We start from the raw sequence: 15,025 nt of genomic DNA on the forward strand, positions 1-15,025 counted from the left end.
TATTTGCATATATGCAAATTAGATGTACCAACAAAGGTCCGTATAGTTCAAGCTCTGGTTTTCCCAGTAGTGATGTATGGAAGTGAGAGCTGGACCATAAAGAAGGCTGATCGCCAAAGAATTCAGTGTATCTGAAGAAGTGTGCATGCACACGAAAGCTCATACCAAGAACTAACTTAGTTGGTCTTTAAGGTGCTACTGGAAGAATTTTTTTTTATTTTGACTATGGCAGACCAACACGGCTACCTATCTACCGCCAAAGAATTGATGCTTTTGAATTCTGGTGCTGGAGGAGACTCTGGAGAGTCCCATGGACTGCAAGAAGACCAAACCTCTCCATTCTGAAGGAAATCAGCCCTGAGTGCTCACTGGAAGGACAGATCCTGAAGCTGAGGCTCCAATACTTTGGCCACCTCAGGAAAAGAGAAGACTCCCTGGAAAAGACCCTGATGTTGGGAAAGATGGAGGGCACAAGGAGAAGGGGATGACAGAGGAATGGATGGTGGGACAGTGGTCTCGAAGCTACCAGCATGAGTTTGACCAAACTGCGGGAGGCAGTGGAAGACAGAAGTGCCTGGCGTGCTCTGGTCCATGGGGGTCACAAAGAGTCGGACATGACTAAACGACTCAACAACAAGAAATTAGATATTCAAACTTGTGTTGCTGCAAGACCCTTTTAGTGTGTATCCATTTTATTGCGTTTCTCTTTTCATTAAGCTGCATATTGCCGGGAGGGGAGCTCCGCCTGCCTCCCTCGTGCTGAGCATCTAGTCCAGCCCTCAGCAAGGCAGGAATCTCAGCTGAAGCACACAGGACAGGAGCCTTAAAAGTTCCAAGGAACCTGGGAGTTTGTTCCACTGTCAAACATCTCTTACTGTCAGAACGTTCTTCCTGATGTTTAGTCAGAATCTCCTTTCATGCAACTTGAAGCCATGGGTTCGAGTCCTAACCCTCTAAATCAGGAGACGACAAGCTTGTTCTCTCTTCCATGTGACAGCCCTTCAGATATTTGAAGATGGCTCTCCTGTCTCCTCTGAGTCTCCTCTTTTCCAGACTAAACATACCCAACTCCTTCAACCATTCCTCATCAGGCTGGGTTTCCAGACCCTTGATCATCTTGGTCGCCCTCCTCTTTTTTAAAAAATAAATATTTATTAGGAATTTTCCATTTTAAAAAGCCAAAAAAACATATACAATTTGCAATCCTTATTTTCTATAACATCTTTCCCTGACTTCCCCACACCTCCCCTTCTTATATTCCCATTCAAATTTCCGCCTTGACAGCTAGTTTGACAGCTGTCAAGCTCTTCAATATCTCTCCAACAGGCTTTCTCGCGGATCACTCCCGGGTCCGGGGGGGGGGGGGCGGTGACACTTCAGCTCCAAAAATTAACTCTTGTCCTCCAGTAAAAATTACTTAAACTGCCAAATCGTGAAATTAATATCTTTTGCCCAATAAGAAGGAAAAAATCCTCTCGACCTTAGTTAGTTAGTCCTTGCTTTAGATTATTTATAAGACAGGGAGACTGACTTCCTGTTTGCGCCTTCCCCGATTGTGCCTAATTCAACAAAAAAAATTCCTTTGAAAGTCCAATTTCCGTACTACTCACGGGTTACTGCTTTAGAGTCCAATTGTTCACAAGAAGAAGTCAGCGCTCTCCGACCATGGCATGCGGCTTCACTCCGTAGGAGAAGCAGTCGACTCACAGCACCGCACCGCTCACCCCGTCTCCCGTTCCAAAGCCTTTAAAAAGGCTCCGTCACGGGTCGGGGGGCGCAAATGGTGCCTGCCGAGTCACCAGGTTCACAGGCTTCCCCGCCTGTGATTTTTAAGGGTCCCCGCATTGCCGCAGCGGCAAGACCCGATCCTACGGAGCCAATTCCCTCCGGAGCTCAGAGGGAATCCGCCATTAGTCGATCGCGCTAACCCGGAAGTTTCCATCTTGGTCGCCCTCCTCTGCTCACCTTCCAGTTTGTCAATATCCTTAAATTGTGGTGCCCAGAATTGGACACAGTATTCCAGGTGTTTTCTGACAAAGGCAGAATAGAGTGGAACTATTCCTTCCCTTGATTTGGACATGAAATTGATGTTGATGCAGCCGAGAATAGCATTAGTTTTTTTTGCTGCTGCATCACACTGTTGACTCATGTGAATCTTATGTTCTACTAAGACCTTTAGATCTTTTTCACATGGACTACCGGCTGGCCAGGTGCCACCAGCTCCCTCAACCTGAAGCGAGATGAGCACCACATCCCATAGTCGCCTTTGACTGGACTTTACCTTACCCCCATCTTATACTTGTGTAGTTGGTTATTCCTGCCTAAGTGCAAAATCTTACATTTGTCCCTATTGAAATTCATTTTCTACGGTTGCCCCCTGCTCTCCAATCTGTTAAGGTCATTTTGAATCCTGATTCCGTCTTCTGTGTCATCTGCAAATTTGATGAGCATTCCCTCAATCCAAGTAATTTATATGGATGTTGAACAACAACGGGCCCAGGACAGAACCTTGCAATACCCCACTTGTCCTGTTATTCCAGGATGACGAGGAACCATTAATAAGTATTCTTTGGGTTCGCTCAGTCAGCCAGCTACAAATCTACCTAGTAATTACTTCATCCAGCCACATTTTACCAGCTTCTCCGCAATCATTTTATGGGGTACTTTGTCAAAAGCCTTACAGAAATCAAGATACAATACGTCCACAGCATTCCCCTGAGCCACCAAGCTTATAATTCTGATCAAAAATAAAGAAATGAGCATCATCTGGCATGACTTGCTTTTGAGAAACCTAGGATGTTTCCTGAAGGAGTGAGTTCCGTAGTCTGCCCATAGGACAGCAACATGGGTGGTCCACCCACAACATCCATTCTCTCCCTTCCTTGACCGCACACCAGGGACAAAATCTTCATCCAGATCCTGGTTTGTGCCTTCCGAACCTTCTCCACCTACATACAGAATATGTAACGGGCGTGTTGGAACATGAGTCCCTGGTTTGGTTACGTGTCGCTTTTTTATATTTTAAGAACGCTGAGCTATGAATCAGGAACTCCCTGGTTTGAAACTCGCCCAAAGCTCAGCAATGGTCCACCTACAAATATGTCTGGATTTTTCAGTCTTGAAATGTGGCAACAGATCCTCTCTCCTGCCTTCAGCCCTCCGCCACTACTGAGATCCCTGCATTGCAGGGAATTGGACTAGATCAGCCTTGTGGGTTCCCAGATGTTGTTGAACTACAATTCCCATCACCCCTAGCTAGCTAGCAAGCTAGCAAATAAATAAAAAATTATTATTATTATTATTATTATTATTATTATTATTATTATTATTTATTATCTCAGGAGTGTCTGATGTTTTATTGTATTTTTAGTATTTTGTTGGAAGCCGCCCAGTGTGGCTGGGGAAACCCAGCCATGTGGGTGGGGTATAAATTATTATTATTATTATTATTATTATTATTATTATTATTATTATGTTAACTGATAAAATAATATGTTTAATAGAAGAAGGAGAAGATTTAAAGATGTTAATGTTTAATTTAAAGGGTATTAAAATTGGGATTTGGAAAACCGCTATAAGGATATGCAATGAAATTCAACTAAGGGGAAACGTTTATTATTATTAGTCAGGGTCAGCCACTGTGAGAACAGGATGCTGGACTAGATGAGCTGTTGGCCTGATCCAGTAGGATCTTCTTGTTTGTATATGCTGTATATTCTTGTTTGTATATGCTACATATGATTATTATTGCTTCCAAAAAGACGTATGCTGTAGCAGTACACTGCAATGCCCCACTGGAAGTTTCTTCCTTCTCCCTAAGTCACATTGCAAAATAATTGTTCCAGACCCCTGTAGATTTTTGCACGAGGCCTCATTACCCAAGCTTGGCATTTTGCCCGTCCTGCTGGGATCCCCGTTCTGCCTCTTTTCTGATGCTCTTGGGCAGAACTTTCCCGGATGCCGGGTGATTTTGGTGCCCAGGAATGTGATGCTGTCGCCCATGTAGCCCAAGTGTTTTTCCAGCTCAGCAGGTTATCTGTGTGTCAGGGAGACGCTCCTGGCTTTTGTCTTGTTTTTGGGTTTTGACACAGACTCTGCATGAGCAGATCACAGCATTCCTGCTAAGGGGATTAAAGAGTTTAAAAGTGCACTCTGTCAGCAAAATGGTATTTACGGCGGGAGAATCTACCTTACAAAAAGAAGCACGTTAGAATGTCCCAGGCTGACCTCGGAGTATTTCATGCTTTACAAAAACAACAAGGAATCTTGTGGGCATCTTAAAAGGCTAGGAATCTTCTTGTGGTGCAAGCTTTTTGTGGGCTGCAGCCTATTTCATCAGGTGTGTGGTTATCCTAAGTTGCATATGTGGCTGGCAGAGGAGGGCTGTACAATGGGGTAGGAAGGAAAATCAGAGAAGTACAGAGAGTGATAATTACATGATTAGCAGTGGCCACAGACACACAAAAAGGCTGGTTGTGTTGATAACACAGACATCGTGGCACTGGCAAACCCAGGGGTCCTCATATTTTTCAGCAGGTGGCCGGTCAACTGTCCATCAGACCTTGTGAGGGGCTGGACTATATTTTGGGGGATAATAATAATAATTTATTATTTATACCCCGCCCATCTGGCTGGGTTTCCCCAGCCACTCTGGGCAGCTTCCAACAGAATATTAAACCTATTAACCTATTAAACATTAAAAGCTTCCCTAAAGAGGGCTGCCTTCAGATGTCTTCTCAAAGTCTGGTAGTTGTTGTTCTCTTTGACATCTGGTGGGAGGGCGTTCCACAGGGCGGGTGCCACTACTGAGAAGGCCCTCTGCCTGGTTCCCTGTAACTTGGCTTCTCACAGTGAGGGAACCGCCAGAAGGCTGGGCAGAACGATGGAGATGCTCCTTCAGGTCTACTGGACCGAGGCCGTTTAGGGCAGGGGTCTGCAACCCGTGGTTCCGGAGCCGCATGTGGCTCTTTTACACCTTTGCCGCGGCTCTGGGGCGGATACTAGCGAGGGGAGGAGGTGCATTGTGCGCCCCGACACTCCCCACTGTGGCGGGCGCTGTACTGGCTGTGACGTTGCATGGGGGTGGTGCGTGCGTTACGATCCTGTATATATAGCATTAAGGTCAGAAACAATATATGCAGTGTTATATTTGTTTTAAATGTCGCAATGGTTTTGCGGCTCCCAGGTTTTTTTCCTTCGGAAACGCGTCCAAGTGGCTCTTTTTGTCTTAAAGGTTACAGACCCCTGGTTTAGGGCTTTGAAGGGCAGCACCAACACTTTGAATTGTACTCGGAAACGTCCTGAGAGCCAGTGAAGTTCTCGGGGGGCCCCCTCTCACAGATTGTCTCTTAATACTTGATTGAAATTTTCTTTCAAGATCAAATCAATCTTATTTTGATGCTTTCTCTCAGGGCCCCTGAAAGGCGTGGGGCCCTTAGGCTTACTCTGCCTGTTTGGTAACCTGGCACTGCAGAGTCCTTCTGCCTGGGATGGAGATGCAGAGCTTCCGAAACATGACCCCAGGTCAGGGCCACGGTCCACGGCATCCGTCCGATGAGGCGCAGTGAGTCGTGGAGCCCATTCAAAAGGCAGAAGGGGGGGGGGTTGGGTTGGATGTTGCAACTGGTCAATTATTCAACAGCCTTTTTGTTCCCCTGATGCTAATTTCTGCCCATGCAGAGAGCCGCACTCTGCCAGCTGCTGCATCCCACAGCTGACCTTGAGGCCACCTTCCCAGCTGCCACGGATATACCCAGGAAGTGGGGAATTGGGGGGTGGGTGGGTCGTGGGCACAAGGAGACCCTTTCTCTCCTGCAGCCCACATCTGCTCAGCCCCAGGCCTTCGAAGCAGAGAAAATGCACCAAACATTCCTCCTTCACCGAGAATTCCAGGCCAATTCCTCAAAGGATGAGGAAGAGCTGGAAAAGGTTCAGGAAAGGGCAACCGGACGGCGCTTGTGTTGCTGTTTGTTGTTGCTGATTGTGCTTGCTGTAACGCCAAGATGGTGTCTCAGGTGTGCCTGAACTGCCACGCTGACCGCCAAGCTGCTGTGAACCGAATGATTAACCTAGAAGTCTATGCTAGCTAAGGGACGCGGCTGGCGCTGTGGGTTAAACCACAGAGCCTAGGAGTTGCTGATCAGAAGGTTGTGGTTCAAATCCCTGCGACGGGGTGAGCTCCCGTTGCTCAGTCCCTGCTCCTGCCAACCTAGCAGTTCGAAAGCATGTCAAAATGCAAGTAGATAAATAGGTACCACTCCAGTGGGAAGGTAAACGACGTTTCCGTGCGCTGCTCTGGTTCTCCAGAAGCGGCTTAGTCATGCTGGCCACATGACTCGGAAGCTGTACACCGGCTCCCTCGGCCAGTAAAGCGAGATGAGCGCCGCAACCCCAGAGTCGGCCACGATTGGACCTAATGGTCAGGGGTCCCTTTACGTTTACCTAATCCCCATGTCACCCCCCCAAACTATATCATTCATACATCACGGTTACATCATGAAAGGGGAGGTCTGGTGGCAGTAATCTGAGCATCCTGGACCCTGCCCCATGGTCCCCCTTGCCCTCCACCAAACACCCATCAAGTGGAACAAAAGAGATCTTTAAATTTCCCTGTTTCCCAGCCAAGTTCATCGCACCCTTTTGTCTTCATCTGGGTTTGCTATTCCTGGAATGGCTACCTGTCTGGCACTCAGGTATCAGGATGCCAGGGATTATCCCTCAGGCAGAGGGGCTGCTGAGGAGCTGAGCTCACAGGTCTAGATGAATTTCTGAAGTTTTCCCAGTGAGCTAGTACAGAGATACATTTATCAGTGAATTCTTACATTTGGCATCGTGCAGCAGAGGCCCTTTGAATAGATAGGAAGAAACTGTGATGAAGTGTTTTGTGGGGACAAATCACAAAAGTCACAAAAGTGATTGTGCTGGTTTTGGTAGTGGGCTGCATGTGCAGGATATCTGCTGGAGGGGCAACCCCCCCCCAACCTATACATAAATTCCTGCAACAGCTGATTCTGATCTCCATGCTTCCTCCGTCTCATGACTTCCCCTCACACCTTTTCGCCATGTGCCTCCCTTCCCACAGCTCTTTCCCTCCCTCCCTCCTCACTTTCTCCCAGGGAGCAGAAGGAGGACTTGAAAGGGGCCTTTGTGTGTCAGAAAGCAAATACGGTCCCATTGTCCCTTCCTTCCCCTCCACTGCTGCCATCGCTGCACATCCAGTGAGCAGCAGCAGCAGCAGGACAGAATATCAGGAATGGATGAAGCATCACCGATGCCACTTGTTTATGGCCTCGGGATGGGTCACAGGTTGTTCAGAGCAGGTGTGAACCCCTGGAGGCATCAGCGAGGAAGAGGCAAGTGAGGCAGCAGTCGGGCAGCCGTTCCTGGATTGGGGCTTCAAGCTCTACATAGAAATCTCAGATTAGTCAGCATGTAAAATCAGAATCCGGGATGCGGGTGGTGCTGTGGGTTAAACCACAGAGCCTAGGACTAGGTCAGCGGTTTGAATCCCCGCGACGGGTGAGCTCCCGTTGCTCAGTCCCTGCTCCTGCCCACATAGCAGTTCGAAAGCACGTCAAAGTGCTAGTAGATAAATGGGTACCACTCTGGTGGGAAGGTAAACAGTGTTTCCGTGCGCTGCTCTGGTTCGCCAGAAGCAGCTTAGTCATGCTGGCCACATGACCCGGAAGCTGTACTCCGGCTCCCTCAGCCAATAAAGCGAGATGAGCGCCGCAACCCCAGAGTCGTCCGTGACTGGACCTAATGGTCAGGGGTCCCTTTACCTTTAAAATCAGAATCAGCCTTGGGGGGGGGGGTGAATGTGGGCCCCCAGGCGTCTCTCTCTCTCTATGGCTCCTGAGATTCTGCCCAGGCCACACCTCCACCCTAGGCCACGCCTCCCAGCAGCCCTGCTCCACCCACCTTCCTCAAGGGCGGCTGCCTGCCTGGGCTGTCTCCTTAAGCTGTGGCCATGGCTCTGATTTTTCTATGGCGGGTTGCATAGAAACCAGGGTTGTCAAGACTGCGGAGAGAATAATTGGGTGCACTCTTCCCACCTTGGATCAAATCTATGCTTCCAGGTGCCATAAGAAAGCTGCAGAGATAGCGCAGGATAGTGCGCCCCCCAGAAATGTTCTCTTTCAGCTTCTGCCTTCTGGAAGAAGGTCCAGGGTTATAAAGGCCAGGACTAGCCGCCTGAGAAACAGTTTCTACCCAAATGCGATTTTGGTTTTAAACGCAGTGTAAGCTAGTCTCTATGGGAGTATATTGTATTTAATTATAGGGTATCAGTTTTTAGGGGATTTAAGCAAGCTGGGATAGTTGGGATAGCAGGCTTGTTGGTTTCTGAATGTCTGATGTAGATTTTCTTAATTTCGTTGTTCTGTATGGGACAATGACAATAAAGATTATCATATCGATTATCGTATCATTTCGTAACCTCAGGTTGAGTGCGCAAAGGTAAAGGTAACATGTGCTCAGACCACTTTTTCCTCTTGCCCTGGCAAGCCAGAAGGTTGCCCGGCGGCGAATGTGGCTTCTGCTAAGAACAGCTGTTGGGAGGAAGGCGAATGGGTAGGCAAGGGGGCATGAGGACCCTTCAGTTCTGGCCTGCGTGGAAAGGAGACCCTCTTGCTGCTTCCCTGGGGCCCTGGCAGCCCTGTGAAAAGAGCTGGCGGAGGTGCTCAGAGCCCATCCAAGGGCCACATAAGAAGTGCTACAGGATCAGGCCAGTGGCCCACCTACTCCAGCGTTCTAAGTCTCTCCTGTTTATGACCTCCGGGGTTTTGATGAATGCATGAATGCCTTCCTCCTTTTATTCCTATTTTATTTACTCTGGACTACTATGCATGCTCAAGTAGGAAATAGTTTCTTTGTAGTTTTAACTTTAACTTTGTCTCACGGTTTTTGTTGTTTTTTTTTTGGTTTTTTTTTTGAAATGTTGGTGGCTGCCACAGCCTCCTGCAGCAGGGAGGCTAGATGATGTTACAGGTAGGTAGCCATGTTGGTCTGCCGTAGTCGGAAACAAAATAAGCAAAATGAGCTTTCGTGGTATCTGAAGAAGTGTGCATGCACACGACAGCTCATACCAAGAACAAACTTAGTTGGTCTCTAAGGTGCTACTGGAAGAAAATTTTTAATTTTGTTTAGCCTAGATGATGACATTGTCAGGGGTCTGGGGAGGGCGCATCACTGCCCCTCAGCTGAGAAGGTGGTGACTGAGAAGGTGGTGACGGCTAAGGGAGCTGGGCATGTTTAGCCTGGAGAAGAGGAGGTTAAGGGGTGATATGATAGCCATGTTCAAATATATAAAAGGATGTCACATAGAGGAGGGAGAAAGGTTGTTTTCTGCTGCTCCAGAGAAGCGGACACGGAGCAATGGATCCAAACTACAAGAAAGAAGATTCCACCTAAACATTAGGAAGAACTTCCTGACAGTAAGAGCTGTTTGACAGTGGAATTTGCTGCCAAGGAGTGTGGTGGGGTCTCCTCCTTTGGAGGTCTTTAAGCAGAGGCTTGACAACCATATGTCAGGAGTGCTCTGATGGTGTTTCCTGCTTGGCAGGGGGTTGGACTCGATAGACCTTGTGGTCTCTTCCAACTCTATGATTCTATGATTCTATGACTCTTGAAATATACTCAGAGTCGCAAAGTGATTTCATGCTCTTTATTCAGCTCATAGTGGTGAGGAGGAATGAATGAAAGTCCCCTCAAAGTATCTGCTTTATATACATTATTTACACAATGGGCTGCACATGATTGGTTAATTCTGGAATTCTACTGTAAGCCAATCAGGTTGTGGATTCACTTATATCTGGAGCATGATTGGGTGGTTCCTGCCAACCAATCATACTGCTGCATTGTTCTTGGACGAATCAGACTGCTGCATTCTGAATCCTATTGTTCTAGGACCAATCAGACTGCTGCAATTTGGATCCTATTGTTCTAGGACCAATCAGACTGCTGCAGTTTGAATCCTATTCAGCTCAGTACATAACACCCCTCCCCTCTAAGTTCCAGTCCTGCCCGGGAGGTCGCATTCATAGTCCTTGAGGTACGCCGGCGGCCTACGTGTGCGTTGCGGCCTGTGGTGTTCCCTGGTCCGGGGTTCAGGTTCTGGCTCGTGTTCCAAGGATGCTGGCTGTGATGGGCCTGTTTGGTCTGGCGCAACCGGCTCGCTCAGTCGTGGTTCTGGTTCCGGTGTCCTTTCAGCCTCGCAGGTCCTCTCTGTATTTACTGATTCTGCCTCTCCTGCTGGCCCCTCCTGCTCTATGGGCGTCACTGCCCCGCTGTTCCCTTGGGACTCCTCTGACCTGTCCTCCTCCTGGTTTTCCCCCGGGAATCGTCGCCGTATCTGGTCACAGTGGCGGCGCCAGCATTGCCCCCCATCCGTTAGCACCTCATACGACACGGGGCCAGTGACCCTGGTGACTGTGGCCGGTACCCATGCTGGGCCTGCCCCAAAATTCTTTGCGTACACTGGGTCCTGGGCCTCGAAGGTCCGGGGGTTCCTGCCTTCCCCCACCACTACCTCATCCTGAGCTCTATCGGGGTGAAGGCGGTCCAATCTGATTGCAAGGCGCCGATCCATTAGTAGTTCAGCGGGGCTCCGGCCAGTCGTTGAGCTGGGGGTGCTGTGCTGTGCTAGGAGGAATGTGGCAAGGCGGTACTCCCAATCCCCTTGCGTCATGCGGCGAAGGGTGTCCTTGGTGGTCCGCACCATGCGTTCTGCTTGGCCATTGGTGGCAGGGTGGAATGGCGCCGAACGGATGTGGCGGATGGCGTTCTGCGCTGTGAAGGTTTGGAATTCTCCTGACGTAAATGCAGTCCCGTTGTCTGAGACGAGAGTGTCAGGGAGCCCGTGGGTTGCAAACAGCCTGCGTAGTACCCAGATGGCTGCGGACGTGGAAGTGGACGGTACCAGTGCGACTTCCAGCCATTTGGTGTAGGAGTCCACCACTATGAAGAATGTTTTCCCCTGAAAGGGGCCAGCGAAATCCACATGCAGGCGTGACCATGGTGCTCGGGCGGACTCCCAGGACTGGACTGGGGCCTTTGGGGGATCTGGGCGGGATTCTTGGCAGGCCTGGCAGTGTTTGACCCAGGCCTCTATCTCTCCATCGATCCCCGGCCACCACACATAACTCCTGGCAAGGGCCTTCATTCTTACTACCCCTGGATGTGTCTCGTGTAGGGCTGTGAGGACCCTTTTGCGGAGGGGCTGGGGAACAACGACTCTGCTTCCCCATAACAGGCACCCCTTGTGGGCCGACAGTTCATGTTTGCGGTTTGTGTAGCTGGCGAATTCTGGCCCAGGGCTGCTGCTGGGCCATCCCCTCCACACCCAGTCCAGGACCCGGGAGATGACCCTATCTTTCTTGGAATGGTGTGCAACTTCTTGTGCCTGAATGGGGCGGTCGGGAAGCAGCTCCAGGCTCATAACCTCTTGTGCAGGTGCTGGGTCAGGGCCTGTTTCCGGTAGTGGTAGCCTGCTGAGGGCGTCCGCATGGCCCATCGCCTTCCCAGGTCGGTGAATCAGTGCATACTGGTAGCTGGCAAGGAAAATTGACCACCTGAGGACGCGAGGAGACAGCACTTGGGGGGTCTGCTTTTCGGGGGCAAACAAGCCAAGCAACGGCTTGTGGTCAGTCACCACGGTGAAGGGTCGCCCGTACAAGAAATCATGGAATTTTTTTACTCCCTTCACGATTGCCAGCCCCTCCTTGTCGATTTGCGAGTAGTTCCGCTCGGTTGCGTTGAGTGTCTGGGAAAAGTACGCCACCGGTACCTCTCTTCCATCCGGGAGTTGGTGCCCCAGGACAGCGCCAATGCCATAGGGTGAGGCTTCGCATGCTAGCACCACCGGCAGCCTCTCGTCGAAGTGTGCCAGGACCGAGTTTGAGACAAGCAAGTCCTTGACTGCCTGGAATGCAGCCTCCTGGCGCTGGCCCCACACCCAAGGGGCCCGCTTGTCCAGGAGTCTGTGTAGGGGCTCCGCTACCGCCGCCTTGTGGGGAAGGAAGGAATGGTAAAAGTTCAATAGTCCCAAAAAGGCCTGAAGTTCAGTCTTGCTCTTGGGCGCTGGGGCATCACAAATGGCCCGTACCTTGTCCCCAGTCGGGTGGACCCCTTCTGCGTCCACCATAAATCCCAGAAAGTCCACCTGAGGCACTCCTAGTAGACATTTTTCCCGCTTCACCTTGAGACCCGCCGTCTGGAAACGGTGCAGAACGGTGCGGAGGCGGTCCTCAAACTCCTCTGGTGTGGGCCCGGCAATCAACACATCATCGAAGAAGGGGGTGACGCCAGGAATCCCTTTAAGGAGAGAGTCCATTAGATTCTGGAATATGCCTGGTGCCACGCTGACCCCGAATTGCAGCCGCTTTACCCTGAACGCTCCTCTGTGCGTCACAATCGTCTGTGCCTCTGCTGTGGCCTCATCTACTGGCAGCTGTTGATATGCTTGGGCCAAGTCCAGCTTGCCAAAAATTTTCGACCCAGCCAGGGTGGCAAGGACATGGCTGACCACTGGCACTGGGTATGTGTGGGCCGTGAGGGCCTTGTTTATGGTACATTTGTAGTCTGCACAGATGCGGACCGAACCATTAGGCTTGACGGGTGTGACGATTGGGGTTTCCCAGGGGGCATTAGGCACCGGCTCCAGCACTCCTTGCTCCACGAGTCGGTCCAATTCCTCGTCTATACGGGGTTTCAAGGCGAACGGGACCCGGCGGGCCTTGAGCCTGACCGGTCGTACTGCGGGGTCAAGCTGTAGCGCAATGGGGGGGCCCGTATACTGTCCCAATTTCCCGTCGAAAACCCCTGGAAATTCTTTGCATATGGCGTCCACATCCACTTGTAAGCTAGTGTGGTTCACCCCGGTGACAGCTAGCCCCAGTGGTCCAAACCATGCCAATCCCAGTAAGCTAATGTAGGGGCCCTTGACCACAAGCAAGTCCAGTTGCCGCGTCCGCCCTCGGTATTGCACCCTGAAGGTCCCCACCCCCATTGTGGGGACCTTACGTTTCTGGAAGTCCCGTAGGGTGAATGGGGCCGGCCTGAGTTTGGGACCCCCAGAAGGACACAGTTTCCTTAAGGTCCTTGCCGAGATTATGGATAGAGTTGAACCCGTGTCAAGCTCCATGCGGCATGGGGCCCCCTCTATCTGTACCTCTACATAAATTTTCTCTACGTTGGGGTGGGGCAACTGGTATACCTGGCAGTCCGTGAGCTCCGTAGAGTTGCCTTGGTGCGTTGGGCCCCGGGACCTGGGGCTCTTGGATTGGTCATCTGATGCCTGGTGTCGGGTGGGCCGAGCCCGACACACCCGGGCGATGTGTCCCAATTTCCTGCACTGCCTGCACTCTGCGTTGCGGAAACGGCAGGTCCTCCTCTCGTGACTCTCCCCGCAGCTTGCGCAGTTTCCTCCTTCTCGTCGAGGCAGCTGTGGTCTGTGCGCTGCTTGAGTGCGCTGCTGTACTCGGTGCACCTCCTCCCTGTCAGATCCTGAGTCGTCGGTGAGGTCTTCGTGGTGGACCCTCGGTTGGGATGGCAGGCTCGGCCGTGCCTCTTGCGTCGACCTCTCGGCAGCTTCCATTGCCAGGGCCTCCTCTAGAGCGACCTGGAACGTTAGGTCCTTCTTAGCGTAGAGGCGTCGTTGCAGCTTCTCATCCTTCAGGCCACCGACGAGGCGGTCACGAAGCATGTTCTCCAGCTCTGAGAAGTTGCAGAACCGGGCGGCTTGGCGGAGAGAGGTCACAAACCCAGTTATGGTTTCCCCAGGGGCTTGCCGCTTTGCGTAGAAGGCATTTCGACGAGCCACCACTGAGGGCTGCGGCGAAAAGTGCCCCTTCAGCTGTTCCATTATTGTTTTGTATGGAACAGTAGCGACGTCTTCAGGCGCAAGGAGAGCCCGGGCAATTTCAAACGTCTCCTCTCCGCAGACGCTGAAGAATATCGCCCTCTTCTTGGCGTCTTCGTCGGTGACCCCTTTGGCTTCTAGGAGGAAGGTGAAACGGGAGGCGTACGCTTCCCAGTCTCCAGATGCTGGGTTGAATGGCGAGAAGCTGCTGTCGGCTGCCATTCTGAGTTCCTTGTGTCCCGGAGCTGAAGCCTGGATACACGGTGCGAGGCAGCGGTGCGGCAGGTGGCGGTGCTGCGGTGCTGTGTGTGGCAGTCAGCTCAGCGGGATCCCACCTTCGTCGCCAGTGAAATATACTCAGAGTCGCAAAGTGATTTCATGCTCTTTATTCAGCTCATAGTGGTGAGGAGGAATGAATGAAAGTCCCCTCAAAGTATCTGCTTTATATACATTATTTACACAATGGGCTGCACATGATTGGTTAATTCTGGAATTCTACTGTAAGCCAATCAGGTTGTGGATTCACTTATATCTGGAGCATGATTGGGTGGTTCCTGCCAACCAATCATACTGCTGCATTGTTCTTGGACGAATCAGACTGCTGCATTCTGAATCCTATTGTTCTAGGACCAATCAGACTGCTGCAATTTGGATCCTATTGTTCTAGGACCAATCAGACTGCTGCAGTTTGAATCCTATTCAGCTCAGTACATAACACCTCTCCAGAATTTCTGGCGTAGCTAAATGGGCCCCAAGCACAGGCCTCGCAGCCGAGCCCTGCTTCGGAGTGATTCTGGCTACGTGGATCTCAGCCGGGCTGTAAAAACTGCAGCCGGCGCAAAGGAGGTGTCCCTGCTTGTGCAATGCTGGGTGTGTCCAGGGCCGCCTCAGTGTGACTCAGACTCCTCAGTGAAATGCAAGAGCCAGCCAGCCCGGGATTACTTCCTCACCCCAGAGCTGGTTTTAGCCCTTGTTCGAGGTGCTATGGGAGGGAAATCCGGCAGCCGAGTCTCCTGTGCTCCTCTATCCTTGCTGCATGTTCCCTGCTGACTATAATAGTAATACAGTGGTACCTCGGGTTAAGTACTTAATTCGTTCCAGAAGTCCGTTCTTCACCTGAAACTGTTCTTAACCTGAAGCACCACTTTATAGAATCATAGAATCATA

This window comes from Podarcis liolepis, assembly GCF_965112155.1.
Source record: "Podarcis liolepis genome assembly, chromosome: 3".
Taxonomy (NCBI): domain Eukaryota; kingdom Metazoa; phylum Chordata; class Lepidosauria; order Squamata; family Lacertidae; genus Podarcis; species Podarcis liolepis.